Raw genomic sequence first — 20475 nt, 5'->3', positions numbered from 1 at the left:
TCAGACACACTGCTCTCTAATGTTCAACACATTTGTCCTGCTTCAGCATCAGGACCCATCCCTGGGCTCTTTGGCAAAGCTCATTCCTTGAGAGTCATCAGCCTGGCTGTATAGAGGGACAAGGTGACTTTATTCCAGTGTCCTAGGATACAATATAAAGATGTATTCTATTCCCACCCTCAAGAGCTGCTGAAAACCAGGAGGAGCCCATCTTCCTTATCTGCTGTTAATGGGCCCATCAATGGCTTTCCCCATGACTCAGAGATAAATCCCTTCAGGAGCCATTTCCAGTTTAATGGACTCACCACATGACTCGCAGAATGATAACAGCCAATTGTGAGATGCTCCACCCAGGGGGGGGAGCTAAGAATCCCCACCTGGATATAACCTAGGGTTTGGGACAGAACAGTCAGTCTTTCCACTGGATTCCCAGAAGAATGGGTATCTTTTCCACTGGATCTTCAGAGGAAGACTACACCCTTTCTACAGGATCACTGCTCCAACAGAACCACATTTGCCACTCCAGGAGGACTGCAGCCACCAATCCAACTGGACTGCTACCAACACCCTGACCAACGGGGTGTCAGGTTGTATTCTGACTTTGTCAGTGTTTTTTGCTTTTGTATTATTGCATGTATTTTGGTTTTCTTTTCCCTTTTCCTAATAAATTGTATTTGACTTGGAGTCTCTCACTGGTTTTGCTTTCAAACCAGAACACCCAGATACTGGATTATACCTCCTTTGGTTACATCACAACACTGGTCCAGCCTACCAGGATCCATCTACTGCTAAGGCCTGCCCTTGGGCTAACTGACCACTCACTCCTATCACATATTTTAAGCATGTACACCCTTCCACTGCTCAAGTTTTTAAATAAGACTTCGTCGTCCTTCCTCTTAGTCAAACCATCTCAACATTTCTGAGGGAGTTAAGGCATTAAGCCCCAAACATCTTTGTGGAGAAAGATTTAGTCTCAAGATAAAACACAGTCAGCAGAACAGATGAAGAACCCACCTGCAAGACAGTAATTCAGTCATGGCTTTAATCAGCATAAACTCCAAAATTCAGAACCCTTCAGTCTTGAGATTTATTTTCCAAAGATCTCATTTTTGTATGAAATTTAATTGAATAACAGATTAGTTTGAGAAAACATTAATTTCCTTGTGGTGAAAATATTTACCCCACATAAAATTATTAGTTGAAACTTTCAAAATCAGGAAGACCGTGTGTATTTTAATTCCCAAAATTTTCTTGAAACTGGAGAAAGCCTTAGTTCTTGCCCATGCTCCACAGACCATTCTTTAAAACACCATATATTACTCAGACCAAACCCTAGAATTCTCTTCTCCTTGTAGTCTTTCCAACCCTGGAAAAGGCTGGAACAAAAGAAAGCAATAATAATCAATTATTTTTTTTTAAATCTACTGCCTGGCAGGACCAATAATCACCAAGGCTCAAAGGCTTTTGGAATGCCTTTACAGAGGAGAAATTTCTTTATAGGAAGAAATTACTGGCCTTTGCCCCTCTCTGGCAAAGAAGAAGTTGAATCTGAGCAATACACTACCAAAGCAGAGGCTCCAACTATCTCTCCAGTGCACATTGTTCATCTCTAGTCTTAGATCAATAGCTGAGTCATTTTCAAGAGAGTTCACGGAAACAAGTCTCCAACAAAAGCTGACATTCCAGAGCAAAAATCCAGCCCAAAGCTTACTTCTGTGAAGTTACAACCTGTATTTTTCTCTAATGTTTTCTACAAGAGTGAAATCTTACTTGAGGTCCTTATCTCATATACAGGCAACAATTCAGACTCAGGAAACCAAAAACATCTATCCTTTTGAGGTAAAGAGGAATGAAGGCAAAAGTCATGTCCTCTGACGTGCAAGAAAAACTCATGATCAATATCCTTTCTGCCCCAGCTACACAGTGAAGACTCTTCAGTATTAGATAAGCCATATAGGAAAGAGCCTTAAATTTAGCTGTGCACAAGCTTGTGTTTGCATTTAAAAGACAGGCAACTCCAACTGCTGATTTTCTCCAAAGATCTACCTAAAAATTGACAAATAGTTCTTGCTCAGGTATAGATATTCATTGTTTTGTACTGTATCATAAAGGGGAAATAGGCAGCTACTTAAAGTGAAAAGCATGCTCCTCTTAATTTAGATTTACATTTAGCAGGCAGAAATATTTATTTAATGACTGTCATAAAGGTCAGAGCTGTCCTGACTTGAGCTGGGATAGAGTTAATTGTCTTCCTAGTAGCTGGTTCAGAGTTGTGGTTTGGATACAGTATGAGAGTAATGTTGATAACTCACTGAGGTTTTTATCTGTTGCTAAGTACTGTTAGCTATACTAAGTCAAGGATTTGACAGCTCTCATACTCTGCCAGGAGGTGGGAGGGGCACAAGAAGTCGTGAGGGACACAGCCAGGACAGCTGGCCCAAACTAGCCAAAGGGATATTCCATACTATATGACATCATGCTTAATATATAAACTGGGAGGAAAGCTGGCCAGGGCTACCACTTGGGAACTGGCTGGGCATTGGTCAGCGAATCACAAGCAACTGCATTGTGCCTCAGTTCTTTTTAATTCTTTCATTATTATGATTTTCTTCCTTTTCTGTCCCTTTAAACTGTCTTTATCAGAACCCATAAGTGTTCTCACTTTTATTCTTCTGAATTCTCTCCTCCATCAGACTGGGTCAGGGTAGTGAGTGAGCAGCTGTGTGGCACACAGTTGCTGGATGGGGTTAAATCATGACATATTTCTGGTGCCCAACACAGGGCACAATGGGTTGAGATAATGACAAATCTGACTAGAACATATCAGAAGAAATTTCTTGTAAGTACTCATTACATTAATCACGGGTCACAGTGGTGATGTATTTGCTCCCCAAGTTGGTGTGGTGTCTCTGTTTGTAAAGTTGCATTCTAAAATACTTGATTTGTACATATTGCTCCCTTGAGCTATTTGTCACCCATGGGAACAGGGTAAGGTTATGTTGTTGTACTCTGTAACACGGTCTCATAATATGACAGAATTGCCACTCATGAAACTGATCTGGTATTTGTACTCAGCACTGCCCACATCTCCAGACTTTGGGAGCCATCTATAGGAAACTACTAATAATTACAACTTTTAACTCTTCTCAGAGACCCAATCCATGAGGGAGACAGATATTCTCCTCTAGGCCAATTAAAGCAGCACTTGGGAATTTTTAATATCCTTGGGATGTTCAAACCAGCATTCTTATTGCTGTGTCTTCTGAATGTGTTCAAGGTCTTGTTATAGGATCAACAATTCTTTCAGAATGCCACCCACAGGGATCTGCTCTGAGGCTGGATAGTGATAAGTGGCAAGGTGTGGGGGATAGTATGGGCAAGTGCCTAGGACAATGGGTACCTCCAGTGCTTTGGAACTTCAGCCCTGAATGAGTACAAAATCTGGAAAGACTAGTTAAATATTGGGAGAAACTATGCTGCCACCTTGGAAATTCCAGAGATGCAAAACCCATAGCACCGTGCTGCAGCCTGACCCAGGCCTACTGAGCCATGCTCAGGACTGTACAGTACCCCTGAGGGAAAAAAAGGCCTCTGGATGTGATGGGAAAATGATGGGCGCAGGGGCTACTCCAACCCCAGAGACAGGCACCGTGGTTGAACCAAAGCACCAAATTGTGCCTGCATCAGCCCCTGCTATACATAAGGAGAGAGATATGCAAAGGTGAGCTCATTTAGTGAGGGATGAAGCAGCAGGGCTATAATGAGAAGAGGTAGGGGAAGAGGCCACAAACAAATAAAAGATATAGTTAATCATCTGATCCCTATCTTTGAGTAAGCTGTGACATATGCAAAAAGATTCCAACCATCATCCAGGCAAGGGTATCACCTGCTTGCTCCAATGCTGAAATAACAGGCCCAGTAAACTGGAATTAGAGGATAGAGAAGCCAAACAGCTGGCATCCCATTCTACAGAGGTAGGCATTAACCAAGGAACTGGAAAAGGGGCACAAGCCCTCAGCCTCTGGAAGTGACTCCAGGTAAGAAGGAAAGTTATTCCTTTAAGGAACACATTATGCCACCCAGGCAAGTGGACTGTCATGGATAGAGGTCCATGGTCCAGTATCTGAGGCAATTAGCCATGCTGGAGGAGATTTATGATGATATGGATTTATGATGATTTATGGTGATGTGGATGATAACAACAAGCAGTTATCCAAACACCCAGATGAAGACAAGTGTACACAACCCATGTGGTGGAATGGGATGCACCATTGTCATACACCAACTCATTGGCAGTAATGACCTGGAAAGATTGAGAGGGACAAATGGTGGACAAATTGGCCAACTCCCATAATACAAACAAAATGCCTCTTCCTCACTACAGGCCTGTATCTTGGCTGTGGGCAAGGAAGGCTTTATGCATCCTATTCCCCACCTATATGGACCAGTGTTCCACTATTAGAAGTAAGCATAAACAGCACAGGCCACCCTGTGTGACCACACAGAGGACATGAGGAAGTGGGATGGAAAGATCTACCTTGACCCTAGAGGCATGAGTAGGGAAATAGCAAGGAAACTCACAAGAGAGGATTATTGCAGGACATTGCTGCTCCAGTCTCTAGTGGACAGTTCCCCAGAGCAGAGGGGCTACTCTTACTCCTGATCTTCAAGGGACTCTGATTCACATTTACAAGAAGTGAATAAACAGTGAATACACAGAATCACACCAAATCACAAGGTTGGAAGAGACCTTTAAGATCATCAAGTCTACCCCAGACTGTACCACCTCAACTAGACCATGGCACCAAGTGCCACATCCAGTCTTTTTTTAAACCCATCCAGGGATGGACTCTACCACCTTCCCAGGCAGACCATTTCAGTACTTGATCATCCTTTCTGTAAAAAACTTTTTCCTAATATCCAATCTATATTTCCCCCGGCTCAGCTTAAGGCTGCGTCCTTTCATTCTGAGTTGCTGCCCTGTGAAAGAGACCAATGCCCACCTGACTACAGCCACCTTTCAGGAAGTTGTAGAGAGTGCTAAGGTCACCTCTGAGTCTCCTTTTCTCCAGGCTAAACAACCCCAGCTCCCTCAGTTGTTCCTCACAGGGCTTGTGTTCCAAGCCCCTCACCAGCCTTGTTGCCCCCCTCCAGACCCGCTCAAGCGTCTCAACATCCTTCCCAAACTGAGGGGCCTAGAACTGGATACTACAACCAGGACTGGAGGGGCCCTGCCTCCAGCCAGGTGGAGGAAAGAAACAGCTGGGTTTAGTGGACCATGTGGATTGGATGACCTTGCACAGCAGAGCCACAGGAGTCAAAGGCTCCAGCAAACACTGCTGCACAGGGGCAGGCACCATCTCTGTTTCTGGAGTGGCAGGGCAATCCCAACAGCTAACTCTGTTGGAGGTGAAAGTGAGCCCGACAGGGAATGAGTGGCAAAAGCACTCCATTGTGACTGGCCCTGAGGCTCCAGAGCATCCTTTGCCTAGACTGCCTCACAAGGTTGTGCTTCCAAGGACTCAAAAGGTACTGCTGGGCTTTTGCTATAGCTGCCTTGGAAACAGTAGAAATGAAACAGCTATCTACCTCATCCCATCTCCTGAGGACACTTCTGGTGTGATCAAAGAACAACAGGTGCCATCACAATGGTGCACTGGACACGGAATCACACCAACCAAGACACCCTGACACCATCCATAAGTTGATTTGCCATATGGAGAGGCCAAGGAGCAATCAGCAGGAATCACTCACCCTCTAACAGTCCCATATGGCCAGTGTAGACTAATGGTACGCTGTCATGGCCTGGACAAAGCCGTGCCACCTCTGAGTCCAGCTGTGCCAGACCTGCTGGAACTTCAATACAAACTGGAGTCAGAGGCAGCCAAGCACAATTGATACCGCTAGTGCAGTTTTCTCAAGCCACTGGCAATAGAGTGCAGGCCCATCCAGCACACCTGGAATTCCAGGGGTGGAATCACAGACCTACTATTAGCCATGGACTGATCTAAACAGTATTTGAAACAAAGCAAAGCTCTAGAACATTTAATACATTGATGGCAATATTGAGGCAATACAATAATAGAAGTTTTTGAGAGAAGGAAAAGTAGTTCAAATCCTTCTGTAAACTGGTTTTGCCATAGAATTAAAAAGGTAAAGAACCTGAACAGGAGACCCAGCGATCATCCACAGGATTGCATTTGCTCAAGGACTGGGTGCACTTGGTGGGTAACACAGAAGGATAGGGAAGTCTTATGGGTACCTCCAGGGGATTTGATTCTGGGTAAGAACAGTGACTGATTTGAACTGTATTATGTTGTTTGCTATAAAATACTGTAGGTCATCACTTCCACTGTTGTTGAATGCCATATCAAGGGTATTGTAATAGCATTACCCAGCCTAATGAAGAATGGAATTTTGATGATAGAACCAGACATGCATAGCAGTGATGGAACTAGCGTTGGCTTCAGCATAAAACAATCCAACACTACACACATTCTCTCCTGCCCTGAAGGACTACTACAACAGACAAAGCCAAAACTCATGGACTAAAACTCAACACACATTCTGAAGGGATGGCCCATACAGTATGGGAATGGTATCTCTGTGTATATATCAAAATACAGGAAAGGTGATAGCGACTACTTGGGTGTATTGGAAGGTGTGGGACCTGCTAGGATGCAAATGGATATAGCCCTACTTTCAGGTGCCATAGAGTTAATTAACTGTCTTCCTCATAGCTGGTATAGAGTTGTGGTTTGGATACAGTATGAGAATAAAGTTGATAGCAACAACTAAAAATATCAGTATGTTATGTAGTGTTTATATTAGTCAAGGACTTTCTTGCTTCTCATATCCTGCCAAAGGAGAAGGCCAGAGTGGCACAAGTAGTTGGGAGGGGACACAGCCATGACAGCTGGCCCAAAGTGGCCAGAGATACTCCAAAATCTGTGACATCATGCTCAATGTATAAACTGGGGACAAAGCTGGCCAGGGGCTACTGCTCACATTGGTTGGCAAATGGTAAGCAATTGCATTGTGAATCACTTGTTTTGCATATTTTAATTATTTTTCTTCCTTCCCTGTCCTATTAAGAAGCCTGTGTCTCAACCATGAATTTTCTGATTTTTATGATTCTCTTTCCCGTCCCACTGGGAAGAGAGGGGGTGGAGTGAACAAGCAGCTGTGCAGTGCTTAGTTGCTGGCTAGGGTTAAACCATGACAGCAACCAACACATAATTAGATTACAAAGGTCTAAAAGCCATAATCAAAGTTTCTGTAGATACTATAAAATAATTTTGCCATCGCATGTCAGTTTCATAAAAAACATCAGAACTAAACTAATACCACCTTGATGGCTAACAGTCCCAAAGGCAATACTGTATCTTTTCATAAAATGAGAATGGTCCAACATAAATCTTTTCGGCTTAGGTCATAAAAGTATACTGTAAAATGTTTCTTCCTCAGAAGGATTCACTCAACAGGCTAGTCATTTCTAATAAGTCAGTGCTGTGGAAAAGAAACAGTGCCAGAGTTTCCTGTTACAAAGCACATGTGCTCCACTATAAAAAAAGAATGACATTTCAAAAGAAAAAATTATGCACTAGATATTAAAGATGTAAAGGACAAATAAATAATCAAAGTATCCAGGATGAACAATTTCAAAACTTATGGAAAGTGCAGGAAATAACTTCTCTGGTTTAAGTAAAAAAAAATATTTAAAAATCCAAGTTTAGTCCTGGTAGAAAGCTCCTCTGTATCCACCCTGCACTCTCTCTCTAGTGTGTGTTATGTGGACATATAGACTTTACACAGTACATCTGTCTACACACACTGCAGATAGTTTTGATTTTTGATCCCAGAAAACTTAGTCTTGCTTCTAACTTACTGACTTTAAAAATACTGGCACTACATGAATTTACATTAGGCCAATATTATTGGAGATTGGCTATATTGGCTATATTATTGGCTGTAACAGCTACTCTAACTATGTAGCCACAAATACTGCCAAACAAATTATTCCAAGAGTAAGATCTGAATATTTTATTTTCACTTAAAAATGAACTACACAGAAGAGCAGTTTTTACCATTCCTGGGTTTTATCTGGAGGATTTGGGTTTGGTTTTAGGTGATCTGTGGCCATGGGTGCTGGCTTTAGGAAGGATGTCAGGTGACCAGAGATACTGACAGAAAGAAAATAAGTATCAACACAAAATGCCAATACAGAGCTTCCTACAAAAAACTTTTCCTGCCAGGATGTTGAAAAAGAAGCCAAAGAGACTTCTAAACCAAGAATTCAAAAAAATTTTGCAGGCCATCCCTACTACCAGGTAGCATATATGCCTAGGAGCTACAACTGTAATTTTTATATTAAATTCACCACAACATTGTTACAACAGTTGGGGGAAAGAACAAATAACAAAGATAAACAAAATACTACATTCCCCCACCACACTACTTTTAAACCAGCAAGTTACAAAGGAGATGAAGATTTCAGAATGAACTTCAGCTATTTCAAATTGGTCTGGAGGCACAAAACAATCACAGGCATAATTTAATGCTCTATATTCACACCTATTTTCAATGTCAGTAGCAGGATCTGAAAACATGAACGCTTCTGCTCTGCCTCAGCTACTCATCACTACTACATTGTGCCAGCAATTTCTTTTCTTTCAGAACTGCTGGCTGAGGTGGTTTTGCCCTTACTCTTTGAACTGTTTCACTGAAGAAGTGCAAAGTTAGCTTTAGTATTTTGAAACTTTGCGACTTTGACTGCAGTGGGTTTGGAAGCCAGCAGCTTAGACAGCAGATCCAAGGGGGCTGTAACCTTCAACAGAAAAGACAAATAATAGAAAGGAGCACCAGGAGCAAGGTTAAGGGCTATAACCTTTCTAGCTATGTTAACACAAGAAAAACATGCTTGTGGTCCTTTCAGAGGTTAGTTTTATAGTCTGCTTTCTTGCACTTTATTAAAATATGGATGATGCTACTTAACTACAGATTTTTCAGCTCAGCTTATGTGGCAACCATCTGTCTCCCACGGGCAAACTGCATACTTTATGCTGAGGCTTCTTATTTTCCTGGAATGCAGCTCAACAGCTACAAACTTAGAGATCATACCTCAGATATTCAAGATGAACTTCACAGAAACCTTGAAAGTGGACTCTGCATCTAGCTTTCTAATTACCACACTTAATACAAGATCATCAGTGCCCAGGTTGCTGTATTTTTTAGTCACAGACCCTTTATATTGCAACTTCCTTTTTATTTAAGTTGCAGAAGTCAATTTGACACAGTTCTGTGGCCAAATGAGAACTTTAAAAAACATGCAGTGCTTTTCTTAGCTACACAGAATTCCATGTTTGCCAGTGTGACTTCTGATTACCAGCAGCCCTTAGCTCAGATTAGCACCACTGCCAGGCACTTAACTAAAGAAGTATGCAGTGTCATTCTCAGTAAGAAAAGACTACTCTTGTCAATGGCTTAATGTCACTCATCTTAGGTTTTCAGGTTACATATTCAGCTTTTCTTTACCAAGACTTACTCCAAACACTAAGGAGACTGGGAAATTCAATCCCATTCGTTACCTGCAAATGGTTTATCTGAAGTACAGAGTAACTACACAAAAAGTAGCACATAACAATAGGCAAATATCCAGGCTGGTTCAGTAAACACAACAAGGCTGGGCCCAGACAGTGCAAAGCAGACTCCTGCTGCCAGCACCTGCCCAGGAACAGGATGGAAGCTGAAGTCTAGAAGTAAAGACAGCTCAGCCTAAGTCAGCATTCATGCTCTTGTACCATTTTCTTGGAACAGAAATTTGGTGCACTGGCACTGCAATGAAATAGGCCTCCCTGTTTAATTCAGATATTGCCTGTGCAGGCTTATCATCCTTGAAATCACATTTTGTCCTTAACTCAAACCCTGCAACTCAGTGTGCCTTTATTATAGCACGTAGAAGTCTGCTCTGTACTGCTGCCTATCCCTACTGACCACACTATGACAAGACTCATATCCTATGATAATTGGTGAAATTCCTTGTCCATACCTGCTCATATTTCCCGTAACCAATAAGCAGGTTCTCACTTCTTTACTGGGCTGTTCAAAACAGATGCACAGGTGGCACTTGGATACTACAAAGAATTAGCTTAGCATAAAAGTGATCTTTCACAAATAAAGTTTTTAATTATTTCTATGCAGAACTGCTGTTTTAGTTCTCTAAATTCAATAAAGGACCAAGTACTTAGAGTTAAATTTAGTTTGCTCCTTTTCCATCATCAATCTAACAAACAGCAGCCAGGTTTTTACCACAGAAACGGCACCTCACATTTTGAAGAAAAAGAACCAAAATTTACCCACTACACTAATGGTATTAAAACTGAAGAATTTTACATGAGTAAATGTGTCATTAGCATGACACTTTGTCACTGGGAGTGAGTTCTCCCCTGCTCTAAATTTAGGCATTTAAGACAACTTTTCTCACCTTTTTCAAAGTCTGTTTACAAAAAGTTTCAGACACACTTTTGTGAAAATAGGGCAGCAATGAATTACTTCTTCATATCACCTGTGAATTATTCCTAAACAGGTCTGAAACACCAGAATAAGTGTTCTGCAGCAGGTCTGCAAAACCACAGTAAAACAATACACCTTTATTTACAGAATTGAGGGCTGGTTTCTTGATTCACACAAAAATCCGAGGAAGCCAGACACAAGGGTTGGGCTGGATGAGTGCTAAAGGTCCATTCAAATAAAGTGTGACTTGCACAGTCAGTATAAAAGGTTGTGCCTTTTTTCAACATGTTACATCACTGCAAAATAAGTACAAGCATTCAATCAACACAACCCTAACAAAAACCTTCAAAACAAACCACATTGGAACCTCTCTTTCATTTTAGCAGCAGAAAAACTAACACCACTTCCTCGGCACAAACCTGTCACTGATTTACAACCTATCCATTTCTGAACTTCAGAGTAAGACAGACAGGACTGCTTCAGACCAACAGTCCAGACTCCTGCCTGCCACTACTGAAAAGAGAACTTTTCCTGTCAAAGACACTAAAATGTGTAACCAAGACTCAAAAACCTTCATTTGATCATAATCCTGAAGACAGACACATGCAATAAACCCATTTCAAGGATAGTCTTCAAAACAAATAGTTCCAGTTTAAAAACAGATCTAAACCTTTCAGAAACATACAACCCAAAATATGCAATCTCTATCACAGGTATTTGTAGTGATATGGAATTTTTCCCCATTACTATGGTCTTACAGCATTGTATTTATTCTTTTTTAAAAAAGGATTCAAAGAACATTGACTCTTAGTTCCCTCTACATGAGTTCAGAAGAAGGTGACAGTGTGAAAAGAGGTCTCAGTCATCGTCAGATAAAGTTAATGACAGAAAACCAGCAGCCAAAACATTTTCATTGACCTGGAAAAAGCCATCTACCTTTAACCTTGAATAGGTGGTTCAAAAGCTGAAGCTTCAGGGGACCTTGGAAGGGAAATTTAGAGACTTTCTGTAACTGATTAAAACAGGTAATTTAAGTAGCACTGCTGCTGTTAGTGCATTTAAGGAAATACAGCCCTTGTAGGGAAAAAAGCCACATGCAGAGAGTAAACTGATCTCAACACATAGTGGGCAAAACACTTCATGACTTTTACTGACACTATACAGTCTTCAGTGTGAGAACACCATTTCTCCAAAATCTGGTCAGCAGACATTTTAGGTGGTGAAAAATTACAATTCCCTGTCCCCCATTTATTAACACTGTTTTGTATTGTAACAGAAAGAAGCTGTACTTGAAATTGTATTTCCTCCCTATTAAAAAATAACAGTAAGGAAAATTCAAATACATTTAAAGTAGAAAAAACATCATTTTACCCAATCTCAAATTTCCATTAAATCCGTGGTCAATTACAAACTGCAAATTAAAAACACAGTCAAAGGAATAACATATTCCCATAAATATCCAAGTGGCAGAATTCCTTCTTACCTGTAATTTTAACCTTGTCAAGGTTCTAGTTCAGGTGCTGACAGAATTAGTTTACATTCCTGCTGCCAAGAAGCACGTAACAGAATGACTTGCAAAACCTTGAGATAACAGTACAGGACACAACATCTGCTTTATTTTGGTATTTCCTAGAAAGAAACAAAGGAAGTAGTTAGCTACTCCAGATGGCGTACGACAGATTTGTACATTAATTTTTTCATGAATACAACTTTTTCCTAAATAGAAGTGTTTGAACTAAAGCCATGCCTGGATGTGCAAAGACCTTTCAGCAAACTCTCTAAACACCATATTCAAGATTTATGCTAACAAAGAATCAGATTAATATTTTTCTCTATTTCCCTCACCAACACTGACAAGCACTTAAAAAGTCATCAGCCTATTACCTGCCATTCAAGTCCCTAAATTCAGTAACAGAAGGAATAGCTTTTGCATACCTGCTAGCATCACTGTGCTGTCTTAATTTTATTCACCTACTCAGATGACAGAGTACACTCCTTGAGTGTTTGACATGACTTAAACCCACCATGTGCAGCATGTGTAATCTGTGAGCTCTTTATTCTGCTTCCTTAGATGTAAAAATGCACAAGAGTTTAAAACAAAAGCAATAAGCTCCAACTGCAAAAGTATTTCAGATCCTCTGTAATACAAATCATTGCATTTCTTTAAAAATAGTTTCTATAAAATTAACTAGAAATTCACCTTAAAATGTAAAAATAGTGAATAAGCAACAATTCAGATATGTGGATCAACCACAGCATCTACGCATTGTTTTGAACAGGATGCAAACACCCAAAATCCTCCATGGATCAGGGACTACATATTTAAGCTTATAAACCACTGCATCTTACAGAATTGGCTTAAGAATACACTGGTAGAAGGAACTATCATAGGAAAAATTCTGGATAACAGCCAGCTTTCTCTGGGACAGGAGGGAAATAGAAGTTTTATAGTGATAGTGAAGATTTTAAACTGATAACAGCACTCTGGATGAGCTGAGTGATAAAGGAGACTTACTGCTGACCTTGACTTTAAGCCCACTGATGGAGGAATGGAGCTACGACAACATTTCATTATGGCTCGCCTCTTCCAAACACTAAATAGTGCTTTTCAACTACTAACAAGAGTCATAGGCACAAAATTGCTCAAAAGGACTACTTTACCCCTTTTGAAGAATTGCAGGAGTTCAGTAAGTTCCATGCCTGTAGCTCTACACTATTGCAAGCCCCGAGTTTTCCCCAGAATTCTCTCTTCTTACGCACCACAATAGGATGGAATGTTCAAGGAATCAAACTAATCCAGAAAAAGTCAATTATCTTCTGTCACTTGAGGTCTCCAAACCAGCTTAGGAAATGCTTGATCAGACAAGTGCCCGCCAGAAATGCAGAACTGGGACCTGCTGCCAATTCATATTTGTTCCAAGTATTGTGTAACTACACCTTAAGCAGCATCCACTAAACCATTAATGAACTCTGAAAAAGTATCCTAAATCATTGTATTGAACTACAAGGCAAAAGCCCTCCCCAGAAGGTAAAAAAGATTCAGTAAAAAGTTGGTTACACATCAAGGAACTTCAGGGAGTAAAATGAAACACACCTGGTGCAAAATCACAAAGTTGTGTAGAACAGCTCTACTTCAACACACAAGGTTTTAGGGCACAGACACAAAGCAGGTGGCCAGGACACAGCTCCCTCCACGCACTGTCTCCCACTTTCAGCACATGCCCCCAGCTGGGAGCATCACAAGGTGCTTGCACCAAGTGCTCAGCAGCCTCAGTGCTTCTGTGGCCAGTGGCCTTTAAAAGCAGCCAACTCACAAAAGCAGCCCTGGAAGATGAGCATTCTGTTTTTCAGAAACAAGAGCCTTGAGCCCTCCCAGATTCCACTCTACAGAGGATGTGAAAGCATTCCTTAGACCAGGATGACTTTATGCTGAAGGCTGCTTACAATACAGCAGATTCCAAAATAGATATTTTGGGCTAAGAGCATTTTACCTCGGAGTATGATTGCATTTATACAAATTCTAAGAACACTATCTCACTTCTCAGAAGTGAGGAATACAGTATTCAGTGTCCCAAAACACAAAAGCACCTTAAGACATAGCCTCCACCATTGAATATGGCACAACAAAGAAGGGACACTACTTCTATCTCATTTGCACAGTAGTGACTCTTACCTCTCCAAGTAAGCTGCATGGCTTGTTTGCTCTCAGTATGAAAAGACATTTAGATTCATGATACAGCTTTGGGATAACAAACCATTATGTCCAGCTCCTAACAATTTGAATGCCAAAAATGCTCACAACACACAGATGTAAATGTCTTGTACAGATTGCTCATCATAAATTACATCACAAGAATAAAGCTGAATGCTTCCTATTAAAGGCTTAACAAAATTACAAGATGTATTAAACATTTTATTTGAGCTACTTAAGGCTTCATACTATGTAAATGTGTAATATTTTAGTAGGACTAAGTTAGTTCAGTAAACTCTTCTGCTACTATACACCTGCACCCTACAGTAGGATAGTTTTTAATCGAGAAAAACTTAAATTTTCCTGGGCTAATAAAGCATTTCAATTTGACCATGTTTACAGGATTTTCTTCAGAAGGTAAGACTAAACAGACAAAGCCATCATAAGTAATTCACTGCTAAAGAACTAAACTCACTATTCAAAAATAAGATCATTAAGAAAAAAAATTACACAGTCCAGAGAAATTTGAAGAACCCTATCATGTTATTTTACAGAGTGTAGGCACCAAATGCTGGTTTTCCTGATGATTAAATACATACTTAATAATGCTGGTTGCAAAGCACTAATGTTCCTCAAGCTGAATCCAAATGTTTGAAACAAACAAATCCACAACACCCAGTCCTTTGCAAGTTTCCAAACTCTAGCCAGAGAAGTACCAGAAAAAAACTGTGTTTATTCTGCCTCACAACCAGCTAGACCTGGACTCTGACCTTTCATTGATAATCAAATCACAGCTGCTTTAAAATAAGCAAACAAACAAATCAACTCATTGACTGAGCATCAACAGAAAGAGCTATAATCTGGTGTGCCCTGATCCACCCTATGACAGCACAATACCACCACTGCCAATACTGTCCCCCAGAACTGTAAGCTGGGTCCCACACATAGGAAGATTTTGCAAAAGAGACAGAAGGAGGGGGAAAGAAAAGAGCAGCAGTGTATCCACAGGTTAGCTAGTAAACTCAACCTACCAAGGATATGCTTCCAACATACAGTAAACCTAAGGTAACATCCCTTGCTTCAAAGAGGTTTTCACTGGGATACTTGACTTTTTGGGGAAAGTGAGAGCACAGGGGAATGCACAAGTGCTGCAAATTCATGCAGTAACTCTTCCTTATTGTACCTATATGACAAAGTCAAAACTAAACAAGGAATTATTTTCTGCTTGCTTACTTGATACAATGCACAACTTCCATCCTACAGAGAGAGTTCTTCATCCATCTCTACATTTGCTAAGTGGTTCTTCATTCTATACAGAACCAAGACTGAACAAAGTCTTGATTTGTGGATTTGCAGGTGTGGGGGTTTTTGGTGAACTCTTTTCCCCCCTTTTCAAACATGGAAGCTGCACTAAAACATTCATATTAATCAGTTAAAGTAAGGAGAACTAACCGAAGTTCAAAACTAAGAACTCTATGAAGAAATTTAGGTGCCTTATCCTTTTTGAAGCACTTAATACAATATTATGCTTTTGAAAAATCTGCAAAAGTATCCTTCCACTGTGTTTTAGAAGAAAAACCCAGAACTTCCTGAAAAGCTAAATGCCTTGAAATAAATTTGCTTGGGGTTCCAGTCAAAGTTGAGTTAAGCAAGTTGAAGTTTGCAGTTAAAAGTTCTATAGCCAATTAGTAATTTAGACTGTAAAATGATGAATTTCCAACAGGAGTATGCTGTTAGACCAGTATTTCCCACTTACCTAAAAGCTTGAAAATGCCATGAGCTTAGCATTCTAATTAGGCCCATACTTTTAAACACCTCACAAATGATGGACATAAGTTACAGCATCAGAAAGCTGCTTTTTGATACATCTTACAAAAGGGATTCTGAACCTTCATCCCACAGACCTGTCTTTAATACATATTTGCACTTTTGTAATTCCTAAATTGACTGTGACTCACCTTCAGGTGAGCTTTAGATCAGTAAATTCATATTATGGCTGTGTGGGTATCTTGGCAGCAATGGTAGCTTAAGTGATATTTGCTCTCAGCAGCCCTTTCCTGTTCCATGCTCTGTGGCTGAGCAGACACACAGACAGCTACAATGGTACATGTGAATGCCTGAAGCAGAGACTGCTCATCTGGCTGATGAGGAAATCAAACTTTGTTGTATTATACAAGCAGAAGATGAAGGAAGACCACAAAAGCCAGCCTTACTGGAATTCAGAACGTGTGTATTCCATCTGCATTTGCCTACTGGGAGATCCTTGGCAAGCACTTACTTCTCTATTCTGTAACAGATCAGAGTTATACTCAGCACAAGTCAAGCAGAGAAATGTGGAATCATCTCTCCATCTGTTATGCTGGGCAGCTTTGCAAACAGCCAGCTTTAGGAAGAGAGGAGGCTGAAGAGCACAGCCATCTAACATGCTTCAATAAAAACCCCTAAGTACAAAACTCTTTCATTTTCAGTTATTTGATCTTTAGCTGAACTAAGGAGAAGGAAGTACCTTCAACAGTTAAAATATATTCCATGTATATGTTAGTTTTCTTCCAAAAAAACCCCTCAACTGAAGCAACAGAGCATTGTAAACAGAGGACTTTAACTCTGAACAAACACGTTTATTGGGGCTGCTAGGACTTTCTAGAGAAAAGCTTGCAGAAGTGTCTAACTAGCTTTTATCTTACCTTACACAACAGCTGTAGTGGAAGTCAAGTTCTAGATACATATTACACCTTCCACAGTAATCCAGGAGTCACAAGTTGAGAAAGATGTGTTTGTATTCTGTATGGGTTTGTGGTTTTCCTTGATGCAAAGGGCAGAGTCTACAATCATTCATCTCCTTGACAGGAACTCAAAATTCCAGCTCAGACACATTGAAGTGATATGCATGGGCAACCTAAGATCATATGTATTATTACTGCAGTGCCTATCATTTGAGCACATTCTTACACTGCTTCTCCATGAGGCAAATTTAATATCACATAACTAGCTAGTATACCTGGGTAGCAGTACTAGATGTGTCAGTTGGAAAATATCTGTCCTTTGCTGTCTTTGTTAACATCTCGCCTTCAAACTGATGTTTGGATTGCTTAGATTTTTGAAATGTCCACAAAACCAGCCTGAGCACTGGTCAGATGTTCTGAGGAAAAATCCACCACACCTGTCACCTAATAATATTATAATTAATAATAATAATTTTTCTGAAGTCCTCTGGGACAAAACAGCATGTCCCTAAACCACACCTCAGTCTCATCCATTCTATCTACTATAGCACTATTAATGAGCATCCAGAGTCTGTCACTCCTTTGCCTAGAAAAAGTATTAGTAAACTATAATATTATTCAAGCTCAGAAGAAATCTTGAAAATAAAAATCCTCTGTTGATTATGCAATACAAAAAGCTTAGCCCTTTCTAGTTAAGCCATTCAAAGAAGGCATCTTAAGCATAAAACCATAAAAAACTCCTGCAGCAAAACTGTCAGCAAAATCAGAGAAAGCAACAAAGTTCAGATCAGTTAATTCAGTAGCAAGTACATGCTTTTGGATAATAAAGTCCATTGTTACAAACCTCATTGCACTGTAGGATACAGAGTTAAGAAAATTGACAGAATTGTATAATTTCATTACTAAGACAGCAAAGGTGACTGAGCTACAAAGTTTTAAGATGCTTTAGCTGTAGGTTACAGTCCAAGTCTGATAGTTTTCAAAAGATTAATATTCTTCTGAGTGTCTTGTATGAAATGTTTTGAAGAAGAAAGAAAAGATAATCTACAGATGACTACCTTGACGAATTCCTCTGTGACCTGTATTCAATGATTTTTAAGCCAGAGTCCTCAAAAATTAATATTTATCTGGGTAGAGAACTTTATCCTAACTCCTACTGCCTACCAATGCATTTAGAACAGGTCAGTTTTTGAATCAAGTCTTGCTGCTATCACTGAAGCCAATTAGGAATTTTTTTATCCTCAACACCATATCTTAAATTTCTGCTGTTTCTGACACTAAAAAAAAAAAAAAAACCAAAAACCACAAAAAACCCTTAAACCTGGTTTATATATATGTCTTTCTGCACAGATCCTGTATTTAGGACTAATATCCCACAGAAGATTCTCAAAGGCACAACAGCATCACATTTTGTATATTAGGGGAATAAAGCCATTACAATACACGCATGCCAACTGATCACGTTTTTCTGTCTTACAAATATAACACAACCCTAAGTGTGACCACAAGTATATCCAAAATTTAGAAGGAATTTAAACTCCACCAAGTGGGGTGAAAAACAAAAAGTATCAAAGTAACAGTACTTCAGTTAGGACCAGGTACAAAAAATACAACAAGAATTCACTAATGCTGGTATGTTTGACAATAACAGAAATCAAGATGTATCAAATTTAAAAGGGATAATAAGAATAGGGTTTTATTGCTTTATATATGATACCAACGACCAGAGGAAGGACTTCCCCTCTTGAATAAGGCTCCTCTTCAACTTCTAATGTAAGCCTTCAGGTATAAATGCACTAAAACTGAGCCATCACAGCAGATTTAAAAAAAAAACCAAACAACAACTTGGCCACTACTGATGTGCAGACAGTTACAGAAGGCATAAATTCTCTGCCACACTACTTAGACACTCGGATCTATTTGTAGCTTTTTTTAGCCATGTTATCACTTGCTAAATTTATATACCTCAGGAGTTAAATTAAATGCAAAAAAAGGTCATTCAACACCACAATAAAATCACCAGCAAGTTTAAATTGGTAACATAAGAAAACTAGTAGCATGAGCTGCCAAATATTAAGAGTTAGGATGCTATAGGCAGTTTAATGTTTATTGCAAAGCATGCAGCTTGGAAGGAGAGAATTCAGGCATCTGTTATGTCAACTCACAGCCTACACACACAGTCTTTCAAACGAAGTAATTTAAGTAATACAGGAACTGAAGGCTCCAAATAGGAATTGTTAAAACACATAGCTATTATTATATCTCAATTACAGTTTTAGAACATTCTTTCCCTTCGTCTCTTCCAGATTAAGATGTTTCTTCTAATTACTAGCAAAGTTACTTCAGTAACAACACTGTTAACCATTAACAGAATCAGCATGTAGAAATGTAAAGACTATTAAAATTTTTAAGAGGGTCCATTTGTTTAGAAAGTCATTTCCTTATTGCTAACAGAGATTTATCACCTGCCTAAATCAGCCTGATTTGATTCATTTCAGATAAGGCATATCTCAAAGCATTTTTAAGGCAGTTATAATCAATGTGGAAGAGAAGCAGCTGATCCTGATATGTACTCCCATACTGTAACAGAATCAATACATCTGTAGTCAAATTATATTGAATCCATAAAATGGTACAGAAAGTCATGTTTCAGAACACAATGACTTGTCCAGACTATTTCAGAAAACACACTACTCTCCTTTTACAGGATGCTCAACTTCTCCATCAGGCTAGAGAAACTTTTCAAGAAGAAGTCTAATTAAAAGAATTACTATCTCTAGGAACTGCAGAGTGAAGCAAACTTCCATTACCCTTTTTTTCTGGCAGCAGACTCCAGTATCGTTGCCTGGACACACAGAATCTTTTTCAGGTATCTGCATTGAGGCTATCTGAACTGTTTCACTTGTCATCTACACAAGAGTACTTGGCAAGAAGCAGCCACTTGGCAACTTGGAAGCATAAAAACTCAAAGTTTTTATGTCCAATTCATTCTACAACTTCAATTCCACAATAAGTCACTTAGACTCACTTTTAATCAATAGTTTAAATTCTCGATTTGCAATATATTTCAATACTGAAGTTTCAGATATCTCTATCGAGCAAAATCTGTTTTAATTTTGCCACTGCACCAGTATCACAATACAGGTTGAACTATACCTGCAAAAATTAAAAGGGGAATTCTGTTAGTAAGAATGTTAAAACTAACTTACAAGCTGATCATGTCAATTTTCAAGAAATCAATTATTAGAGAAGGTGCTTAAGGGCATGACAGGCAGTCAGTGACATAATGATAGACATGACAGCCAAAATGATTCCAGGAAAGTTAGCATGTTAATAATTCAACATTCACTTTATGCTACTCATCATTTCAGACGTCAGCTGCAGGCAAACTTGGATAACACAGATTAAGACACCATCTATAGCTCCACCAAAGGTTACTACTTCTCCTGTACACTACTGGCTGCAAGATAGGCCCTTGCTGGACTGAATGGTGATGGAAACACCTTAGCACAAAGACACACTTAAAAAACCACATTAATCGTAGCAAGG

General features: G+C 39.7%; 1 protein-coding gene across 2 annotated transcripts in view; it reads right to left on the bottom strand.

Annotated features, from left to right (window-relative positions):
• Window positions 1–20475, bottom strand: part of PPM1B (protein phosphatase, Mg2+/Mn2+ dependent 1B) — a 61532-nt gene that overhangs the window by 24453 nt on the left and 16604 nt on the right. For both annotated transcript variants that reach the window (XM_036380046.2, XM_036380047.2), the window contains exon 2: window positions 11996–12141. The gene's annotated coding sequence lies outside the window, so the exon portion shown is untranslated. The remainder of the gene's footprint in view (window positions 1–11995; window positions 12142–20475) is intronic.

This window comes from Molothrus ater, chromosome 3, assembly GCF_012460135.2.
Source record: "Molothrus ater isolate BHLD 08-10-18 breed brown headed cowbird chromosome 3, BPBGC_Mater_1.1, whole genome shotgun sequence".
Lineage (NCBI taxonomy): Eukaryota > Metazoa > Chordata > Aves > Passeriformes > Icteridae > Molothrus > Molothrus ater.
The sequence above is the reverse complement of the archived record's forward strand: the minus strand, read 5'-3'. Positions and strand labels throughout refer to the sequence as shown.